Below are 13,175 nucleotides of genomic sequence, written 5' to 3' on the forward strand. Positions count from 1 at the left end.
AAATACACAAAAAGTATTTTAGATTATTTATTTTATTATATTATTATTCTATTATTTTATATTTATACTATTATTTCTATATGATATTATTTTATTTATTATTATTTTATTTATTTCTTACATTAAAAGCATCAAAGTCAGTTGTGCACAACTGGTTTAATTTTCAATTATGATGTCAATCAATGAAAAAAAGCAGAGAATGACACATAAAAAAAAAAAAAATGCATCTCACCTCACCTCTGTGTATTTATTGTAAGCAGCAGGCAGGGTGCAGATAACACTTCTTCATTTTGTTCACCTGTTGCTGATTTGCAATAATTGCAGAAAGATTAATTTTCTTTGGTCTTCACAGCTCTCACTGCAGAAGCTAATGTGCCTCAGTAGGCCTCAGACGAGCTCGCCGGCACACTATCACCATAATCCAGCTGAAAGTGTGAATGAGGAAATTTAAGTCATTGCAGTAAACGCAGGTCGTCCGTCACCTGACACAGCAGCCCCTCTTGAAATCAGCTCAGATTAACTCAAATGTTTACTAGTGCAATAATACATCATGAGTTCTGACCAACGTGAGCTAACAAATATAAAACAATCATTTATTCATCCTCAATTGGGAGGGTGGTTCTTCAAAATATTGAAAGGACTCTATGATAAAAGCTTATTGATATTAATATATATATTAATATATAAGAGACACATGTATGGAGACACACAGGAATTATTAGTGTGGTTGTTTAAATGCAGCATGCATCTATCACCAGAACCTGTCAACAATGAAATAATCAATAAAAGATCTATTTATATATGTAAAAGGAGAGTTTAGATTTAATGCAGAAAGACAAAGATTATTTATATTATCAGTACCTCAGCGAGCTATATTTTAAAATACACACACAAAAAATCCTAAATGATTAAAAAATTACACACAGGGTAGAGAACTAAAAAAAAAGGCATTAAATATTTGTTAATTTAGCTGTAAGGTATTTTTAAAAAGAAATGTCTGTAATAATTAAATGTATAAACAATAAACTGATTTTTTTAACCATAAACTGCATGTCTGTAATTATTTTGCTTCGATATAATTTCATAGATTTCTATAGTTCTGATATACTACACCACTTTCAATAATCAGCTCCATTAATCTTTTGTTATATCTTATTAAATCTCCTGAAGACTCCCTGGTTACAATAATTCAGACAGCAGACGTGTTTTAATATCTGAAACCTCGACTGTATAATAATTATAATGTTAATTAGGAAATTATTGATGGAAAAGCAATACTGTTTTAATAATTGGGGCATTTCAGATTAATAATTATTATTTCATAATTAATGAAGTGTTTCAGGAGCGAATATGTGACCTGATATTTCCACCTACTGCCACGTGCGGTGTGTGCAACACAGGGAACTTCATTATTGTGTTATAACGTCTGATAGAAGAATAACCAAAGATAGCATGAGGCATGACGTTTAACAAATTATACAGATGAACATGAGCTCACATCTTTTAGATTTAAAAAGAGAAATGCACAGAGCGACTTAATGAAACGAGACGCTGCAAGTTGGGATTCTCTACTTCCTAATTTGTTCTAATTTGATTTAGTTAATGTGGAAAACAATTTATTACAAGTAGAACTGCATAAAAAAATCCACAAGAGCAGAGATGTTTTACTTTTTCACACCATTTAGCCGCCACACTACGGCTGTCCAACAAGCTTGAATATCCACAGATTCCCAGAGCCAGAGGAGAAGCTGTGGACCATGAGCCACATTCAGAGAGGAGGAGGAGGAGGAAGAGGAGGAGGAGGGGAGTTAGCACATGGTTATCAGGGTGTCAGCACCCCCTGCTGGCTTTGGCTGCCTGACTGGGACATCTGCCCTCCTGTCGACCCCCCCTGCCCTTCCACCCAACTCTCTCCTCTTCTCCTAATATCTCTGTTGCAAGTCCAGTTGGATCATTTTCCGATGACACTGCAGGTCAAGGAAATTCCACCACACTTACACTGGTGTAACATCTTCAAAAATTACACGAATACACACACTTTTCCGGCAATGATTCACAGTCATCATCAGAGCAAATTAATATCTACACTCGGCCCCACTGACCACTTCAAATGCTTCATTGAGTCACTTTAGGGGAATTATTTCATAAACAAACCGCTCAGTTACAAATTTTCTGACGCACACATGCATGAATGAAACAAGAGGTTTCATTTTGTTCATTCATTTATACTGTGTGTGTCCCCTTTGATCAATCACATGTGCCCTTCTCTCTATTTGAATAGTGTCTGTGTCTCTGTAAGTGCACATCAGTTCAATGACACAACTGTGTTAATGGACGTTGCAGTATGACACATATCACACTACATTCCTCAACAAGGGTATATGTGACAGGTAACCTGGATGCTAGTTCACGTCTTGGGCTAAGGTCATGTTCAAGATAAGCTGTTTATTAATGCAGCTTTAGATCACATTTATACAAATGCCTTTCAGCATTAGCAAACACAAGACAGTGAATAAAAACCAACAGAATATAAGATGTCATTTTACCTTTTCTGATAATTGGGATATGAGTTTAGCAAGACAGTCATCAACAACAATATAATGTCTGCATTTATCGACTGTCACAGAGAAAACCTACGTTTCATGAGCAGAACTGAAACACTAACCAACTGTATTATTGTATAATCACCACAGCTCTGACTCCCCCAGACTGGTTTTATTTAAATGTCTTAGGTCTGGTTTAAAGAGTTAAGCCAGTCTTTGCTTTGCTCTTAGACTTTACTGATGCTTTTAAAACTTAGACAATAACAAGGACAGGTATAAAGTGAACCACCGTCACCTCAGGTGAACTACCAACTTAAAAAAAGTGTTTCTATCGTAACAATAAATGACACCTGCTGACAACTGGCCGAAAGAGGTGGCGACCAGTTACTAAGAGACAGCAGCAACCACTTGGAAAAGTATGGGATGTGAAGACTGATAAAAGTAAATCTGCCACATGGTACTGCAGTTCTTCCACTGCTGTTAACAGAGCAGCTTAAACCTGCAGCTCCTACGTCCATGTTTTACTGTCTTTATTGTCTTAATTTGCCCAGAATAAATTCTGCTTAAAATAGCCTTGACTTTTTCCAGCAGACACTTGAGTTCAACTGATGAACGGAAATCGAATTCTATCTTTGTGAGACCAGCCCTGTACAGTCGGAGCAGTGCAGTCATGCGCAGAATGGAAAAAACACCATCGGCAGACTTTAAGAGGAGACGATCTGTCACAACGAGGGGGATCATTAAAAGTTCTGTACGAGTACACAGGTGTTCTCGGTTACACAAGCTGATTAAACCTATTCTCAGAGCTGACTCTGAATGTACTGTACAGACTGTGCTTGACATCCGTCTGACTCTCCTGTTATTTTTATTCACACATTAGAACAGGAAGCAACATGGGATCCTTGATTTGAAGCTACCTCGGCCAAAATTTAACACAAGGAAGGGCGTACTTGAGTTGATTTTTGTTGTTGTAAGTTTCTTTTTTGGGTTATTTCACAGTTGAAATTATGACACGCACCCCACCCAATGGAAGAAATGGAAGTCTCCACCAAGACAAAAAGAAGAAATTAGGAACTTGAGAATTTAGCTTCAACATTTGAAATTGTGAAGTCAAAATTGATGAATTGCAAATGTGGGAAACGGTTTCCAGACTCGGATAAAAATAAATGAGCCACAGCTCAAAATGACACCTGTGTTCTCCTTTAATTTGCATATAAACACTCTCACTTCCTAACTGTCCACTGACTCATCTTCCTCAATGGGAAGATTTACCAACCACAGGAATATCAAGGTCTCAAATCAAAGCCAGGAATGTGAAAACGGAGACGACGGCAGCACATTACCATGACACCGCCGTCTCCCGCGTGGACGTACGGGAGAAGGGTGACACCACAGGGGGCTCTGGGTCTTGTCGTTAGCCAGGAACGAGCTGCTCTCTCTGGGTTATCAGGCTTCTCCCGTGACCCCCCAGTGGAGCAGCGGGGCTGTTCTGTTGTTTCATTATCACAGAGGTTCACGTAGCATGGAGAGGCGCCATCATTATCCATCAGGCTTAATGAGACTATCTCGCTGCCGTAAAAGGTCAGGCAATTACTGCTGGTGCAGTTTTCAGCCTGGAGACGCGAAGGGGTTGGAGAGGGATGAAGGCGGAATAGATACACACAGAGCCCCACACATACAGACAAACAAACACACACGCTTGGTATTCACACTATTTTATAAAAATGTTGTATCTCCTAAATGTCAGCTCAGAAAATTAATTTAAGAAAGCATTATTTTTAGATTTCCATGTTTGCATTTTTATGAGTATGCATTAAATAACTTTGGTTGAATTTTGTTTGTTGAATTTTTCATTTTTACCTAAATATCATTGTAAGAATAATATTTTTTAGATTTAATTTAGCCTTTAACACAGCTGCTGTTACTCGCACTGATTTGTGGACGAGCCCCAGAGGAAGAGGAACTCTCTGCAAAACAGCAGGTGACTTTTCCAGTCATCTGGATCATGTGCAGTATATGACAAGCCTGTAATTGGATCAGGCATTGGACCTTTGACCTGTGGCATATGACATCACCTAGAGGCTGCATACGTGTGTCTCTCACAGTTCTAACCATAAGCAGCCACGGCTTCAAACAACAAAGTCTCAGAATATCCAGGACGATGCTGATAGAAACCTTCGTCCATTTACAACCAGTGTAGTTAAATGGAAAACAAATCACACAGTGAAGACACTCTAAGGTCTGATAGTTACTTATTTGTTACTGCAAACAATTAATTTTGTTAAGACACTGACTCTCATTTAGTTTGAAAAAATAATCTACCCTCAAGATCCGTCTGTTAGGTTTTTGCCAGGGCTTTCAACTGCATCTCACATACTGCTTTTTCAAACCAACATGGAACCAGTTCAGTTCCAGTTCCCGCACCTAATTCTGAATGCTTCAGTGCATTTCGACCAAATATAAATTGGTTCAGAGCCAAAAAATATGTTTTCCTTGACCTGAAGTGTGAACTGACATCAGTGGACATGTCATATTCTTGCAGTTAGAAAGAGAAGATGGAGGAATCAAGTGAGAAATCATTGGGGGAAAAAAGTTCATGCATTAAAAGTTGGCCCGTGCTTGTTTTTTGGGCAGAAACAAATATCTGTAATAACAAAACAAAAGTTCATATAAATCATATAAATCAAGTTTATTTATATAGCACATATAGTTGGCAGGTAATTAATGTAAGCCACAATTTTACTACTATTGTTTATTTCCATTGTGCATTGTCCAACACCCTCCATTGATGACACATATTTGACGACAATGGTTCCGCACAAAACTGGTAGCTATAGCCAAGAATCCTGAGCAAACCAGTTCAAGCACCAGAGCTATTTTGATGGAAAAGAGGTACGGTCTTTAACAGCTGACGGAGTTTGTTCGGTTGGCATTTAACTGTCAACTTCAGTCATGTATAACAGGTGGTTGTCAAAGGAGATCGTAATCTCTGTCTCTGTTGAAGGTTGGTCTTTGGTGTCTAATGTGAACAACCTCTAGATGTGATTAAGGGTGCTTTCACACCTGCCCTGTTTGGTTCGGTTCAATCAAACTCGAGTTTGTTTGCCCCCTAAGTGTGGTTCGTCTGGGCAGGTGTGAACACAGCAATCACACTCAGATGTGCACCAAAACAACCGGACTGAGAACTCCAGTGCGGTTCGTTTGGGTTGTTGTTTGGGTTAAACATGAGCATGTCACAGTCCTGGAGGATTATTAATGTGCACCTCCTCCTGTACTGCCTTAATATGCACATTCAGCACATCCAATGCATCAAAACATTGTTTTCTAGTTGGAGCCGCGCCTCGTTTTCAAACTGTATGGTTTGACTAAAATGAACAATGACAGCAATATAGTCCACGATGAGCAGCGCTAAAATCAACCTGCGTAGTTGTCCCTCCATTGTGACATTAGAAAGTGTCACATTTATCTTGCAAGTGTACTCTTCTTCAACGTTTGCTTTACTTCCTGGATTTTTCCCACATGGAAATTCTGACCAATCAAGAGCAGCTTTCTTACACAAGGCATTTGATCTGGTCCGCTTGTAAATGCTGCCGTGAGAACACGAACCAACTCTAGGCAATTATACAACTTTGGAACAAAATGAGTCCCTGATTCAGACCAAAGCAAGACAACTCTAGGTCTGAAAGCAGCCTAAAAGTCTGGAAAAGTGGAGCTTGAGTAAACTGTTTACACACATTTAACATTTACGCACAACTACTTTTAATTTGTTCAACACAACATTATGACTGTTGGTTAGATGGATTCTTTACGCTGCTGGGGTTGCAGCTCAGCTCTATTGTTCTAATATATTTTGTGATAGATAAAAAACAACCTGCTCTACATTATCCCTCACTCAATATGCAATGTGCGTGCATAATCTTGTTGCCATCCTCACAGATACATCCTTAAGTCTTCATTAGCAATGAGGAATGATGATAACTTCTCCAGCGCCATGACAACAGTAGAAGTGCAGAAATGATCCTTTTCTATATTGCCTCTATTTCAATGTATAATCATCTAACTCCAACTGAAGTCTCTGCAATGACAAAGATACCTGCAGAAAAATAGCACCCCTCCTTCCTCTATCAGAGCAATATCTTGCCTCCAGAGCCACAGGCGATCCTGGGACAGGTTTATGCTCCTCTCGCAGAGAGTTTGAGCCACTGGTTACAGTGTTTTAACGGCTGGATTAATGGGGTGGCAAGAGGGGCCATAAATTGATAATATAACCGCTGAACATACTTGCCAGGACAATTAAGATAATACAACTGGAAATAGAGGCCCCATGAATCGCCATGGTAAAGACCAATGGCTGCCTTACAATGATGCGCGCCCTTGAGGCCTTTGGCTGGAAATTGTCGTCTGTGTTCTCCGAGATATGAGCGGCGATAAACTTCTAACAATCACACCTGACGGCCGGAAAGTAAAAGACATTTAGAAAATGTGGAGGATGGTTTAAGCTATTTGTTGCACATGCAGGGCTTACAGGTGAGTAACTAAGAGAGTTTTTAATGCAGAATTAGTGTTAATGTCACGACAGGTATTACGGGACTTCATGCTTGCGTGTAAAAAGAATCAAAAGCCTTCAAAATGTCTCTTTTACATTCCCTAGGGTAATTTGTCCTGTCAAAACACCATCTACAGGCATATCCATAGTTTATTACATGGGGGCTTGACATTTCAAATACTATTACAGTGAGTAGAGTGTCCAAAGGTCAATGGTCTTGTCTGTCATTAACTATGCGGCTGTGTCGTTGAGATGGAGAGCTTATGTGCTGAATGATTTGAACACAATTTGCTTAATACCTTTCTCATCTCTTTCAGGCTTTTTGAGCCTGGAAACACACAATGGATTTTGTCAATCCACGTGCAGCAGAGTAAAGAGCCGAGTACCCACCCACTTCCCTCTCTGAATAAAATAATGAGTAGTTTCATGGCGTCATTATCAATATTTATCAACATTAAACAACAAAAAAATACAAATCCACTGCACCTTAATCACGGAAAGTGACAAGATTAGAGGGCCGATTCAGGAGCGTCCTTCCAGGATCGTTACTCAACATCCGTAAAAAGAAGGCCATGTTTTTCCTCCCTGCCCCTGTCGCCGTCGACCACCATCCCACTGCATAACGAGCGCGCGGCGACAAGCGGGTAACAAAAACAAAGGCGTAATAAGAGAGTGAAAAATGATGCGGAGTGGTTGTAATGAAGATGAAAAGACTTGCTCTGATGCCTAATGAAGATACATGCCCGTATTTCTCCGACACAGTGCTAATTACAAGCTGGGTTTCCATTAATAGCTCATGAAATATTAAGTTCCATTAGCTAATAAAAGCAGACGGCAAAAATGAACGCAGGCTCACTGGAGCATTCTGAGGCAGGTAAAGAGATACAGTATAAGGTCTTGGTTTTATTGCGGGGAGCAGAAATGATGGAATGTGCCTCCTCATTATTACAACTTAACACTTATCAAGACTGAGGCGGAATTGCTCTTTTTCCCCGGTTATTACAAAAACATAAATTTGTCACATTTTTGTAGACATGTTTTACATTTATCTGAGTTAACTCCATCTTTTTTTGCCTTCCCCGTGCTGCTTGCTGACACTTCACTTACAATGAGAAATTGAACACATCACACAAAATAACGTGAGTAGCTTAAAAATACTGAAATGCACCCACATTTGCAGAATGTGTTTCAATTATTTTAGGCTTTAAATTCCTTCTTTAGCCTCATCTTTATCTAATAAATTGGATTTAATAGATGAAATCAATTAGAAACCATAGTATTTAGCTTTTAGCTTCACGTAGCCACACTGAAAAGAGCACGGCAACACTTCTCGTTCTCTGCTCAAATAATATCTTTATTAAGTAAGCTCATTTAACCAAAGATAACACAGATACATTATCCTCTCCTACTCCTCTGGACATGAATCTAAGAAGAAATTCAGGGAGAATTAGTCCATTTATCATTAATGGTCGGCCGGTAATGATCCCGGGACATGGCGTTATTGGTAAATTACAATGAATGATCATAAAGCCTGGCCCCGCTCGGGCCCCTTCAGCTCCAAGGCCCCTGCAAATGAGAACGGAAAAGACCCGTAGTCGGTGAGTATGGGCAGCGCTGCCAAGCGCCCGATTGATTTTCTTATTTTCGTGCCGGCAGCCTGGCTCTGAGGAATGAGTTTTAATTCTGGCAGTGCATGATTAAGTCTGCTTGTGCTTAACGCCGGCCTGCTCAACTGGAAAAGTGGATGCGGTAGGAAAAGGAGGAAAGAGAGTGAGGGCTGAGATAGTGAGGAATGTGTGCAGGTTTGCTTTAGTAAGGCTTTATGTTTGTGTCTTAATGGGTGTCTGTGTATGTGTGATCCAAAGTGTCTCAGTGTCTGTGTGTGTGGGTGGGTGGTGGGAGCTGCGGTTGTTCAGAGGGCCTGAATGGCACCTGTCAGGCTCTTGATTAACGAGGCCCTCTGCCCTTCAATTCCCCAGCCTGTCACTCAGAGAGGATGCATTAATCTTCATCGCCTGCTTGTCAGGTCAGGGCCGGTCCAAGACACCCACCAGTGTGTGTCCGTGTGTTTGCGCGTCTAATGTGTGTCTGTGCGTGTTCGGACGTGGGCTGCATGTGTTTCGGTGCGTTTAAGTGCATGTATGTGTCCTTGCGGGTGTGTGAGATCATGTGTGTGTCTGAGTGCACGTGTGAGATTGCTTGGGTAGAGGAGAAAAAGCAGGAGGGAGGAGGTGTTTGGAGTCAAGTAACATCAGGCTGGACGAAAGTACAACTACACGACCACAAGGGCAAGGTGACGGCGATCAGAAGACACTAAAATATCAAAAACGCTTCTAATTAATATTTAGCCCTTCAAAAGTAGACATTTGCATAATTTATTAAGATTCACAAGAGCGTGTGCACTCTGTAACACCCACATCATTCCCCTGTGTGAGAGGTGAGAAGAAAGGCTGGGCTGATGGGGGGTAGGTTGCTCATCACTAGTAACAGTGTGTGTTTGTCTAAGTGTGTGTATGTGTGTGTGTGTTTGAGGAGACAGATGGAGAGTAGGGCTGCCACTCCTGCCAGCCGCCACTCGCGCTCATCCAACCAGCACCCCACCCCTAACCCCTCGACACAACCCGTCCAACCAATCAGATGAGCCCAGCCGCACAAGCATCGGCCAATCAAAGAGCCTGCAGTTCAATTAGAGCATAATAAAGGGCCATTCATCATTCAATTAGGCATCTGTCACCGAGCCACAAAAGGGGAAAAACTTGGAGATGCAGAGAAAGAAAGGGTGGTGCAAAGAGAAGACAGAGAACAGGAGCGGGGGAGAAAAGGTGAAAAAGGAAAGTGGGAAGAAAGCAGAGATGCAAACAATAAATAAACAGACCACCAGAGAAAAGGACGGACAGAATGACGGAGAGAAAGTGTGTGGGAGATTAGGTGGAGACGGAGACAACAAAAACAAAAAGAGAGAGTTGAAAAATGCAAAGGGTGATGAGAAAGAAAACAATGCGGGGATGCAAAATATTCATAATGTTAATTACAGTGCCATCGCAGTGACAGTGTTATGACTAACCGCCAGCTCTGGTGTAATGAGGAGCAGAGAAAAACATATCAGGACATCAGAGACATATCGGGGAGATTATCTGCCGCTGTGCGTGTTATCATAAAAACTTGGGCCATAAACTATTTCAAAGAAGGAAAAGTTCTTTTGTATTCAGCCTCTCATCATTTCCAATAAAATATGGAAATACATGCTGCTTACAACACAGCAGCTTGTGCAGTTAAGTATAGTGATAGCTATTTGACTTAAAGCTTTTACATAGGAACCTTTAAAACACACACTGCATAGGTATCATTATATAAAACAAACATAAGACTATTAATCAAGATGACTGGGTGCCTCTGTACCACACTGGTGGTATTGTTTGTTTTTCAAAATGAAGATTTCCTACTTGAAAGGAGGACATCTCCACTGGTGGGAGTTGTGGTCGCATGTGTTTTTGTTTCTTTAATCATACTGAAGACTTTGAAAGAGACTGAAAGCCTCGGCTCTGTTTATACAGGAAGAGCCTGCTACCTGATTTTGTTGTATAGTAACCCACTACACTTGCTTCAAGATCAAACTCAGTTTAAAGGTACGCTATGGAGGATTCAGTCACTGTTTTAAACACGGTCGCTAACGAAAATGAAATTAAAAACCAACCCCAGATTCAATCTTGTTTGGCGCATCGCGTTGAGTTGCTGCAGCAGTCCAGATGCCAGTTTCCTCAAAGTAAATGATTTCTAGCCAGCGGGCCTGTAACCATGATAGTCTGGGAAAACAAAGACACACTGGCGTAGCATGCTACTGCTAACTAGCATACTTAACCTTAGTTCAGTCAGGGACAGCTATATTTGGTGGTAAGGCTCTGTTCTGGGGCCCCTCTGCCTTTCCTCAGGCCTGTGCAGAAAGCCTAAGGCAGAGAGAGCAAACCTCCCTGCCCTTCCATGCGTCTACATGGAAAGCCTTAAAGCAGAAGGAGCACACTTCACTGACCTTCCACATGCAAACGAGGAAAGCCTGAGGCAAAGAGAGCAAACCAAGCCCTTCCCTATGCCTACATGGAAAGCCAAAGGCAGGGAGAGCAGCAGCAAAGACCCCCCGGGAACAGAACAGAGCAGCATCAATGACAAACAGAAATGACACTGATAAGTCAGAGACAACATGAAAAGGAGGAGCTGGGGTGGAGGCCCATTGCAAAGCAGCTTACAGAGGAAGCAGCAACAGTAGGCAGGCCAGAGCAGTTTAAATAGGGCACCCTGAATGAGATTCACCAGTTGGTTGCATAGAAAGGAATCACGTGATCTATCAGCTGACTCCCTTCCATCGGTCAGCTGCACCATCAGTTGATTGGTTGTTTGAGATCAGCTGTTGTAGCTGGGATGTGAGCTGAGCTTGACACTGTGTCCTGTCTGAACTAACGCTATGCTCAATTTCTGTGAGGCTAAAAGTTGCTAATTGATTGATGGGTGGATGTCATGATATTATTGGTTGAAAGTGATCGGTACTAGCTTACATAAGTGCAACTCATATTTTGCTTTAAAGAAATAAAGATGGGGTGTCGGTGGCTTAGTGGTAGAGCAGGCGCCCCATGCACAAGGCTGCTGCCGCAGCGGCCCGGGCTCAAGTCCAGCCTGTGGCCCCTTGCTGCATGTCTCTCCCTCTCTCTCTCCCCCGCTCACACTCAACTGTCCTGTCCATTAAAGGCAAAAAATGCCCCAAAAATATCTTTAAAAAAAAAAGAAAAGAAAAAAAAATTAAGAAATAAAGACAAAGAAACCGATTGTACTGTTGGTATTTTTTTTACAATTAGGCGCACAATTTGGCCGGGGATGTGATCTAAAAGGGTTAAAAAGACATTTTTCTTTAAAAGTCACTGACTGTAACGTGCTCAGCAGCAAAAGTGATTGTGAATGCCAACCCCAGATACACTCTCATTTGAAGTTTCACCTCGCTGTATTTGTGTCTTTTTTGGTGCTGTTAGGTAAGTTAAGCTACTGTGGTTAGGTTTGGGGAAAAGAAACTTGGTGAGCAAGTACCTTAAAATGACTCAAGGTTCACTAAAAACTTCACAAGGTTCCAAACACCGAACTCCTGGGGAAAAGTCCTGTGTTTTGTGACCCATCCACAACCTCAACCTGCCTCTTTACTGGACCACTTGAAAACGCGTTCTTGTTTACTCCCGTCACGGCATTGGTCGCTTGATCGCAGCCTTCCAAAATACGTGGGTTATGCACAAATGACTGGCTCATGATTACGTGGGATATGTACGAATTTGGGTGCATTACCTATGGTGGGAAAATGTACGAACAGTGCATGAGAACAGCCTGACTATACTTGTACTCAAGGGCGTAAGGTTTTGTTTCAACATTGAGGGAGACACATATGAAACTGGGGGGTTGGGGTCCTCCTGCGGAATAGTTTTAGTATCAAACACTTAATTTCCTGCATTTTGGTCAAAATAAAAGTTCTTTTATTAGGTGGAAAAATGCACATGTTCAAAATATAGCGGGGGATGTGTCCCCTGTGTCCTCCCAAAATCTGCCTATGCTTGTACTTACACAAAGTCTTAGTGTACTGTATAATATATAATAAAAATGGTGAGTCCAGTTTTCTATTTTGATCTTGTGCTTTCTCATCAGTAACCAAGAAATTAATTTTCACAACTGGCCTCAATAAGGAGTGCTCTCCTTTCTGCTGTAGCCACACTTTGAGATTTAGGTTGGTATTCTTACACAAAACTATGCCTGGTGCAGCCTTAAATAAATACTTGTCATAAAAATCATTTCAAACACGCTCATCACATTGTCTCTTTCTCGTCTTCCATCTCTCCTTCTCTCTGCCTCTCTCATGCCAGCTGTCTCCAAACCCCTGTGGTCCTCCCTCCCTCCCTCACACCCCACCTCCTCTCGTACCTCCTCCCCTCCGTCTCTCTCACCCCAGTCCCCAACCAAGCAGGAAAATGATCCCTAGTAAATAATATATCAAGATAAATGATAATTGCTCCGATTTTTTGTGTGTTCCGCGTCACTTAATGAGCGCCATAAATTAGCAA

General features: G+C 41.3%; 1 long non-coding RNA gene across 1 annotated transcript in view; it reads right to left on the bottom strand.

Annotated features, from left to right (window-relative positions):
• The window catches only part of LOC126406514 (uncharacterized), a 39,115-nt gene that overhangs the window by 10,494 nt on the left and 15,446 nt on the right, over positions 1–13,175 (bottom strand). The gene's annotated exons all lie outside the window — the stretch shown is intronic.

Source organism: Epinephelus moara, chromosome 19 (genome assembly GCF_006386435.1).
Source record: "Epinephelus moara isolate mb chromosome 19, YSFRI_EMoa_1.0, whole genome shotgun sequence".
Classification (NCBI taxonomy): Eukaryota; Metazoa; Chordata; class Actinopteri; order Perciformes; family Serranidae; genus Epinephelus; species Epinephelus moara.